This window comes from Elaeis guineensis, chromosome 9, assembly GCF_000442705.2.
Source record: "Elaeis guineensis isolate ETL-2024a chromosome 9, EG11, whole genome shotgun sequence".
Classification (NCBI taxonomy): domain Eukaryota; kingdom Viridiplantae; phylum Streptophyta; class Magnoliopsida; order Arecales; family Arecaceae; genus Elaeis; species Elaeis guineensis.
In genome coordinates this window covers 18628635-18638735 of record NC_026001.2, presented here as the reverse complement: position 1 = coordinate 18638735, position 10101 = coordinate 18628635, and positions in this window count along the sequence as shown.

Genomic DNA, 10101 nt, shown 5'->3' with positions numbered 1-10101 from the left:
TAAAAAAGGAAAGGAAAAGAAAAAAGGAAAAGAAAAGAAAAGAAGAAAATGCAAAATAGAAAAATAATAAAATAGAAAAAATAATAATAATAATAATAAAATAATAAGAAAAGGAAAAATTCCCTCTCTCCCCTCTTTCTCCCTCTTCTCTCTTCTCTCTTTTCTCTCTCTCTATTGTTCTCTCAAAAAAGAAAAAGAAAAAAAAAGAAAAAGAAAAAGAAAAGAAAAATATAATAATAAAAAATATATGTGAGAGAAAGTTTTTTCTATCTCTCTCTTAAGTCTTTCTCTCTCTAAATTGGACTTTCTCTCTCTACATTCTCTCTTCATTTTCTCTCTCTAGATTTTCTCCCTATTTCTCTCTCAGACCTTTTATCTCTTTTTATGGATTTCGTATCTCTAGGTATTCTCTCTCTGATTGCATCACAGACCCTAGGATAAACTTGAGATGAAAATATGATGATCTACACTGCTCCAAAATTCATACAGTAGATTAGATCCTGATCCGATCCTTCTTCGAAATTGATAACATCGATCATGGTTAATCTATATTAAGTCATCCTGATATAACTCTGATGATCTCAATCATGATTGTCACTTTTGAAGGATACGAAAATTCTCTCTCCACTTTCTCTCTCTATTTCTCTCTCATACTGACTTCTCTCTCTAAAAAAGGTCTATGGATCCTATATCGAGTCATGCCTTCATCTTTAGGTTCATATTGACTCTAATAAGATGATCCGAAATTGCTTTGATATCCGTTTGTATGTCAACCTCATCTGATCGTATCAAAGATCTTTCAAATTTATTATTAAAGAACCCTATTGATTGATCTTGACTTTAATTCGATCTGTGCTTCATGATTTCTTGATCAAATCACTTGAATCTGACCCTCAGATAAGAGATCCTGAATTATCCCGAGAATCTGGATGGTCGACACATCCGGACAACAGTTCTCTTTCCTTATGATTTAATCTTATTATATTTATGGAATAGAAATTGATGATGATTTGATATTTTAAATAGTATTAGCTGATTCTTTTAACAAAGTCTGAAGATCTAAGATGAACGAGGTAAGTAGATCTTATGCTCCTTATTTATTTTTAAATGATCATATTTTTTTATGCAAAGAATTATTATTAATGAAATCATATTTTTCATAAAATAAGGATCGACATATGTGATATGAAAAAGTATGTTTTATTATGAGCATTGATTTCATGAATATGTCTTATGAAAATAGCATGATTATGAAGCATGAATTTCATTGTTTTTCCATCTATGTATATGTATGCTTTAAGAAAAAGATATAATGATTTCAAAGGCTCTCAGATGGCTATGAATGAATCCCTTCGGGAAGGTCGACATCCGGAGCTAGCATCCACACGAAATATGGCCCTGCCAGCGGGTATAAAGTTGGTACATGAATTAAGAACTCCGTCGATTAAGAAACATGGCCCTGTCATGGGTATAATAGTGACCTTAGCACGAATATCTGTGAGCAATATTTTGAAACATGACACGAATGCATGATGAAAATGAATTACGATTCATGATTGTGAAATATATATGATTTATACATACATGATGAGTTTATAACTTGTTTTGTTATATACTCTATGAAATACTTTATTTTGTATTATCTGTTATTTTTAAATATTGCATTATCATGAAAACTTATGCTTGATCCGATAAGGAAGCGCAAGTTCTGCTTACTAGGCTAGTGTAGCTCATATTCTTTTGTTTTCTTTTTGTTTGAACAGAGAAATAAGGTTAGGATCGGCAAAAGGAATCCAAGCTTGAAGATCGGCATAGCAAGCTGAAAAAATTTGACAACAAAAGTTTAATTTATTTTATAATCTAAATTTATAGTTATTTATGAATGTTGAGATTCGGATTAGTACTTGCTTTTGGATTTAGATGCTCTGAACCAATATTGGTTCGATTATTTAATGAATAATAGAATTGAATTTTTTATTTGATGGATTTTAGATGATTATGATGGATTGACTTCGTGTTATCGTGGGCTCCATCCCTCGGTAGCATGGCCGTATTATATCCCGGATTTGGGGCGTGATATTTTATGGTATAGAGCTTAGGTTATAATCATTGAAGATTATGATATAAATGATATAAATATTAGGATATGATAGAATAATATCAGAGCTTAGGTTTAAGATCATTGAGATTATAAAGTGATATCAAAACTTTATGTATGATCAATAGGATGTGACCGAGTGGAGTATAATGGATAATATCAGAGCTTAAGATTATGATCATTAAGGACGTGATAGAATGATATAAAGTTTAGGTTTTGATCACTAGAAAATATGACTTAAGTGGTATTTGAGCTTAAATTATCATTATTCGGGATTGTGACTTTAGTGATATTTGAACTTGAGGCTAAGATCATGAGGAACACGATAGATATAAAAGAAAGATTCAATAATTTGATTTCGAATCAATAGGTATTATGATGAAATTTATGCATAAGTGGCATATGAGGTCTATAATAGAATTGACGAGTTATATCATAGATTTCAATTAGCAAGGTTGACCTGAGTACGAGAAGTGCTGACCCTAGAATGAAGTAGGAGGTATTGATATATTATGTTGGATATATTCGATGACATTGGAATGCTAAACCTATATGGATAAAGGACATGATAACTTTGCTGATTTTAATGTTAATTTTTTTTGTAAAGAAAAGTTGGTTTGGAAGTTGTCTAAATGATTGTAAGGTAAATCGAAGGTTAACTCAAATTAATTCTAGACATATTGGATTCTTGAGGAGTGGTGAAGCTTATGTAATAAGTTCAAACATAGAAGGTGATGAAGATTTAATTTTGATGTCTATGCCTAAGAGATAGTAATGACAAGAAAATCTTAAATTTTATCCCTAAATTATATTTGAAATTGAAAGTTGAATCTATCTTTGGTTGATTTAATATACAAAGATATTTTTATTTTTGATAAACTTAAATAATTTGGTAAGTTGAGATCAGAGTGCGCAGCAAAAACGTGATGGTCTGAATTGATTAGAAATATTAATCCTTTAAATCAAAAGATATTATGAAATACGTTAGTTGTAAATAAGGAAGGATTTTACTGATAATAGATAGATGCTAGAGAGAAAATCTATCTGATCAAGGAAAGACTCAAAGCAGCACAGGATAGACAGAAGAGTTGGACGGATAGAAAAAGAAGAGAATTGGAATTTCACTTTGGTGATCATAATTTTCTAAAAGTATCACCTACAAAAAGTGTCATGAGGTTTGAAAAATATGGCAAGCTGAGTCTGCGATTTATTAGACCTTTTGAAATTTTGAGCCAGTAGGAGATGTTGCTTACGAACTAGCTTTACCATCAGAATTATCTAAAGTGCACAATGTCTTTCATATTTCACCACTAAGAAATTTGTACCTGATCCAAATAATGTGATAAAGTATGAGCCATTGCAAGTTCATGAAGATCTAACCTATGAAGAATTTTCTCTCTGAATTATTGATCGAAAAGAGCAAGTTCTAAGACTGCGTATCATTCCGTATGTAGAGATTCATTAGAGTAATTATGAAGAGAGAGAGGCATATGGGAGCTTGAAGATGATATGAAGACGAGATATCCACACTTATATGAAAATGAAGGTATGTTAAATTTCGAGGATGAAATTTTTTTTAAGGGGGGTAGAATGTGATAATCCGGCCTGATGGGCCAAAGCCCACAAAGCCCATTAAAAAAAAAAAAAAGGGAGGAAGACTCCCGATCAGAGTCTTCCTCTTCTCCGATTCCGATCAAGAATCGGAGTCCTAGGGCCATTAAAAGACCCTAGGACGAGCTCTATAGAACCCCTCCTCTCCTCTAAGTGTAGATCCATCAGCCACCGACGATCGCCGGAGTTTTTCTCCGATTTTCTCGATTGAAGCCGCGGTGCTTCGACCTGTGCTGCCGCGATTTCACGCCGAGGGGGTCATCGAGGTTGTGGTAAGACCTCCTTCCTCTTCCCTCTTCTCTCCCTTCTTTCCCGTGCCTGTGGGCACGATTGCCGGCGACGGGTGTCGCCGGATTTTGTTGGAAAAGAGAACCCCTGTTCGGCCTCTTCTTTTCTTCGATTTTCCGCACCGACGGTCACCACCGACCGCCGGTATAGGCCCTCCGAAATCGGGGGAAGGCCGCCCTTGCCGCCGGCCATCGCCGGACGGAAATGGCCGTGATTGGCCGGTCAAGGCACGGGGACCTCTAGGTCCCTGTTTCGGCCCAATGGAAGCCCGGGAAGAAGGAAAAAGAAAAAGAAAAGAAAAAGGAAAAAGAAAAGAAAAAGAAAAAGAAAAGAAAAGAAAATGCAAAATAGAAAAATAATAAAATAGAAATAATAATAATAATAATAATAAATAATAATAAGAAAAGAGAAAAATTCCTCTCTCCCCTCTTTCTCCCTCTTTCTCTCTCTTCTCTCTCTTTCTCTCTCTCTATTGTCTCTCTCTAAAAAGAAAAAGAAAAAAGAAAAAAAAAAAAATATAATAATAAAAATATATGTGAGAGAAGTTTTCTCATCTCTCTCTTAAGTCTTTCTCTCTCTAGAATTAGACTTTCTCTCTCTACATTCTCTCTCTATTTTTTCTCTCTAGATTTTCTTCCTATTTTCTCTCTCTAGATCTTTTATCTCTTTTTATGGATTTCATCTCTCTAGGGTCATTCTCTCTCTGATTGCATCACAGACCCTGGATAAACTTGAGATGAAAATATGATGATCTGAGACTGCTCCGAAATTCGTACAGTAGATTAGATCCTGATCCGATCCTTCTTCGAAATTGATAACATCGATCATGGTTAATCCATATTAAGTCATCCTGATATAACCTCTGATGATCTCAATCATGATTGTCACTTTTGAAGGATACGAAGATTCTCTCTCACTTTCTCTCTCTACTTTCTCTCTCATGATCGACTTTCTCTCTCAAAAAAAGGTCTATGAATCCTGTATCGAGTCATGCCTTCATCTTTTAGGGGTTCATATTGACTCTAATAAGATGATCCGAAATTGCTTTGATATCCGTGCTGTATGTCAACCTCATCTGATCGTATCAAAGATCTTTCAAATTTATTATTAAAGAACCCTATTGATTGATCTTGACTTTAATTCGACTGTGCTTCATGATTTCTTGATCAAGTCACTTGAATCTGACCCTCAGATAGAGATCCTAAATTGTCCGGGTATCTGGATGGTCCGACACATCCGGACAACAGTCCTCTTTCCTTATGATTTAATCTTATTATATTTATGGAATAGAAATTGATGATGATTTGATATTTTAAATAGGATTAGCTGATTCTTTTAATAAAGTCTGAAGATCTAAGATGAACGAGGTAAGTGGATCTTATGCTCCTTATTTATTTTTAAATGATCATATTTTTTATGCAAAGAATTGTTATTAATGAAATCATATTTTTCATAAAATAAGGATCGGCATATGTGATATGAAAAAGCATGTTTTATTATGAGCATTGATTTCATGAATATGTCTTATGAAAATAGTATGATTATGAAGCATGAATTTATTGTTTTTCCATCTATGTATATGTATGCTTTAAGAAAAAGATATAATGATTTCAAAGGCTCTCAGATGCTATGAATGAATCCCTTCGGAAGGTCGACATCCGGAGCTAGCATCCACACAAACATGACCCTGCCAGTGGGTATAAAGTTGGTACATGAATTAAGAACTCCGTCGATTAAGAAATATGACCCTGTCACGGGTATAATAGTGACCTTAGCACGAATATCTGTGAGCAATATTTTGAAACATGACAGGAATGCATGATGAAAATGAATTACGATTCATGATTGTGAAATATATATGATTTATACATACATGATGAGTTTATAACTTATTTTGTTATATACTCTATGAAATACTTTATTTTGTATTATCTGTTATTTTTAAATATTGCATTATCATGAAAAACTTATGCTTGATCCGATAAGGAAGCGCAAGTTCTACTTACTGGCTAGTGTAGCTCATATTCTTTTGTTTTCTTTTTGTTTGAACAGAGAAATAAGGTTAGGATGGCAAAAGAATCCAAGCTTGAAGATCGACATAGCAAGCTGAAAAATTTGACAACAGAAGTTTAATTTATTTTATAATCATGAATTTGTAGTTATTTATGATGTTGAGATTCGGGTTAGTACTTGCTTTTGGATTTAGATGCTCTGAACCAATATTGGTTCGATTATTTGATGAATAATAAAATTGAATTTTTTATTTGACGGATTTTAGATGATTATGATGGATTGGCTTCGTGTTTCGTGGGCTCCATCCCTCGGTAGCATGGCCGTGTTATGTCCCGGATTTGGGGCGTGATATTTTATGGTATCAGAGCTTAGGTTATAATCATTGCGATTATGATATAAATGATATAAATGATTAGGATATGATAGAATAATATCAGAGCTTAGGTTTAAGATCATTGAGATTATAAAGTGATATCAAAACTTTATGTATGATCAATAGGATGTGACCGAGTGGAGTATAATGGATAATATCAGAGCTTAAGATTATGATCATTAAGGACGTGATAGAATGATATAAAGTTTAGATTTTGATCACTAGAAAATATGACTTAAGTGGTATTTGAGCTTAAAGTTATCATTATTCGGGATTGTGACTTTAGTGATATTTGAACTTGAGGCTAAGATCATGAGGAACACGATAGATATAAAAGAAAGGATTCAATAATTTGATTTCGAATCAATAGGTATTATGATAAAATTTATGCATAAGTGACATATGAGGTCTATAACAGAATTGACGAGTTATATCATAGATTTCAATTAGCAAGGTTGACCTGAGTACGAGAAGTGCTGACCCTAGAATGAAGTGGGAGGTATTGATATATTATGTTGGATATATTCGATGACATTGGAATGCTAAACCTATATGGATAAAGGACATGATAACTTTGCTGATTTTAATGTTTTTTTTTTTTTGTAAAGAAAAGTTAGTTTGGAAGTTGTCTAAATGATTGTAAGGTAAATCGAAGGTTAACTTAAATTAATTCTAGACATATTGGATTCTTGAGGAGTGGTGAAGCTTATGTAATAAGTTCAAACATAGAAGGTGGTTGAAGATTTAATTTTGATGTGCTATGCCTAAGAGATAGTAATGACAAGAAAATCTTAAATTTTACCCTAAATTATATTTGAAATCTGAAAGTTGAATCTATCTTTGGTTGATTTAATATACAAAGATATTTTTATTTTTGATAAACTTAAATAATTTGGTAAGTTGAGATCAGAGTGCGCAGCAAAAACGTGATGGTTTGAATTGATTAAAATATTAATCCTTTAAATCAAAAGATATTATGAAATACGTTAGTTGTAAATAAGGAAAATTTTACTGATAATAGATAGATGCTAGAGAGAAAATCTATCTGATCAAGGAAAGACTCAAAGCAGCACACGATAGACAGAAAAGTTGGATGGATAGAAAAAGAAGAGAATTGAAATTTTACTTTGGTGATCATAATTTTCTAAAAGTATCACCTACAAAAAGTGTCATGAGATTTGGAAAACATGGCAAGCTGAGTCCGTGATTTATTAGACCTTTTGAAATTTTGTGCCGAGTAGGAGATGTTGCTTACGAACTAGCTTTACCACCAGAATTATCTAAAGTGCACAATGTCTTTCATATTTCACCACTAAAAAATTTGTACCTGATCCAAATAATATGATAAAGTATGAGCCATTGCAAGTTATGAAGATCTAACCTATGAAGAATTTTCTCTCTGAATTATTGATCAAAAGAGCAAGTTCTAAGACTGCGTATCATTCCGTATGTAGAGATTCATTAGAGTAATTATGAAGAGAGAGAGGCCACATGGGAGCTTGAAGATGATATGAAACGAGATATCCACACTTATATGAAAATGAAGTATGTTAAATTTCGAGGATGAAATTTTTTTTAAGAGGGGTAGAATGTGATAATCCGGCCTGATGGGCCAAAAGCCCACAAAGCCCTTAAAAAAAAAAAATAGGGAGGAAACTCCCGATCGGAGTCTTCCTCTTCTCCGATTCCAATCAAGAATCGGAGTCCTAGGGCCATTAAAAGATCCTAGGATGAGTCTATAAGAACCCCCTCCTCTCCTCTAAGTGTAGATCCATCAGCCACCGACGATCGTCGGAGTTTTTCTCCGATTTTCTCGATTGAAGCCGCGGCGCTTCGACCTGTGCTCGCCGCGATTTCACACCGTGGGGGTCATCGGAGGTTGTGGTAAGACCTCCTTCCTCTTCCCCTCTTCTCTCCCTTCTTTCCATGCCTGTGGGCACGATTGCCGGCGATGGTGTCGCCGGATTTTGTTGGAAAAGAGAACCCCCTATCCGGCCTCTTCTTTTCTTCGATTTTTCGGCACCGACGGTCACCGCTGACCGCCGGTACGGCCCTCCGAACTCGGGGGAAGGCCGCCCTTGCCGCCAGCCACCGCCAGACGGAAATGGCCGTGATTGACCGGTCAAGGCACGGGGACCTCTAGGTCCCTTGTTTCGGCCTAATGGAAGCCGGGAAGAAGGAAAAAGAAAAAGAAAAGAAAAAGGAAAAAAAAGAAAAAGGAAAAAGAAAAAGAAAAGAAAAGAAAATAAACATAAAAAAATAATAAAATAGAAATAATAATAATAATAATAATAAATAATAATAAGAAAAGAAAAAATTCCTCTCTCCCCTCTTTCTCCCTCTTTCTCTCTCTTCTCTCTCTTTCTCTCTCTCTATTGTCTCTTCTAAAAAAAAAAAGAAAAGAAAAGAAAAAGAAAAAAAATATAATAATAAAAATATATGTGAGAGAATGTTTTTCTCATCTCTCTCTTATGTCTTTTCTCTCTAGAATTGACTTTCTCTCTCTACATTCTCTCTCTATTTTTTCTCTCTAAATTTTCTCTCTATTTTCTCTCTCTAGATCTTTTATCTCTTTTTATGGATTTCGTCTCTCTAGGGTCATTCTCTCTCTGATTGCATCACAGACCCTAGGATAAACTTGAGATGAAAATATGATGATCTGAGACTGCTCCAAAATTCGTACAGTAGATTAGATCCTGATCCGATCCTTCTTCGAAATTGATAACATCGATCATGGTTAATCCATATTAGTCATCCTGATATAACCTCTGATGATCTCAATCATGATTGTCACTTTTGAAGGATACGAAGATTCTCTCTCCATTTCTCTCTCTACTTTCTCTCTCATAACCGACTTTCTCTCTCTAAAAAAGTCTATGGATCCTGTATCGAGTCATGCCTTCATCTTTTAGGGGTTCATATTGACTCTAACAAGATGATCCGAAATTGCTTTGATATCCGTGCTGTATGTCAACCTCATCTGATCGTATCAAAGATCTTTCAAATTTATTATTAAAGAACCCTATTGATTGATCTTGACTTTAATTCGATCTGTGCTTTATAATTTCTTGATCAAGTCACTTGAATCTGACCCTCAGATAGAGATCCTGAATTGTCCGGGTATCTGGATGGTCCGACACATCCGGACAACAGTCCTCTTTCCTTATGATTTAATCTTATTATATTTATGGAATAGAAATTGATGATGATTTGATATTTTAAATAGGATTAGCTGATTCTTCTAATAAAGTCTGAAGATCTAAGATGAACGAGGTAAGTGGATCTTATGCTCCTTATTTATTTTTAAATGATCATATTTTTTTATGCAAAGAATTGTTATTAATGAAATCATATTTTTCATAAAATAAGGATCGGCATATGTGATATGAAAAAGCATGTTTTATTATGAGCATTGATTTCATGAATATGTCTTATGAAAATAGTATGATTATGAAGCATGAATTTCATTGTTTTTCCATCTATGTATATGTATGCTTTAAGAAAAAGATATAATGATTTCAAAGGCTCTCAGATGGCTATGAATGAATCCCTTCGGGAAGGTCGACATCCGAGCTAGCATCCACACGAAACATGGCTTGCCAGCGGGTATAAAGTTGAACATGAATTAAGAACTCCGTCGATTAAGAAACATGGCCCTGTCACGGGTATAATAGTGACCTTAGCACGAATATCTGTGAGCAATATTTTGAAACATGAC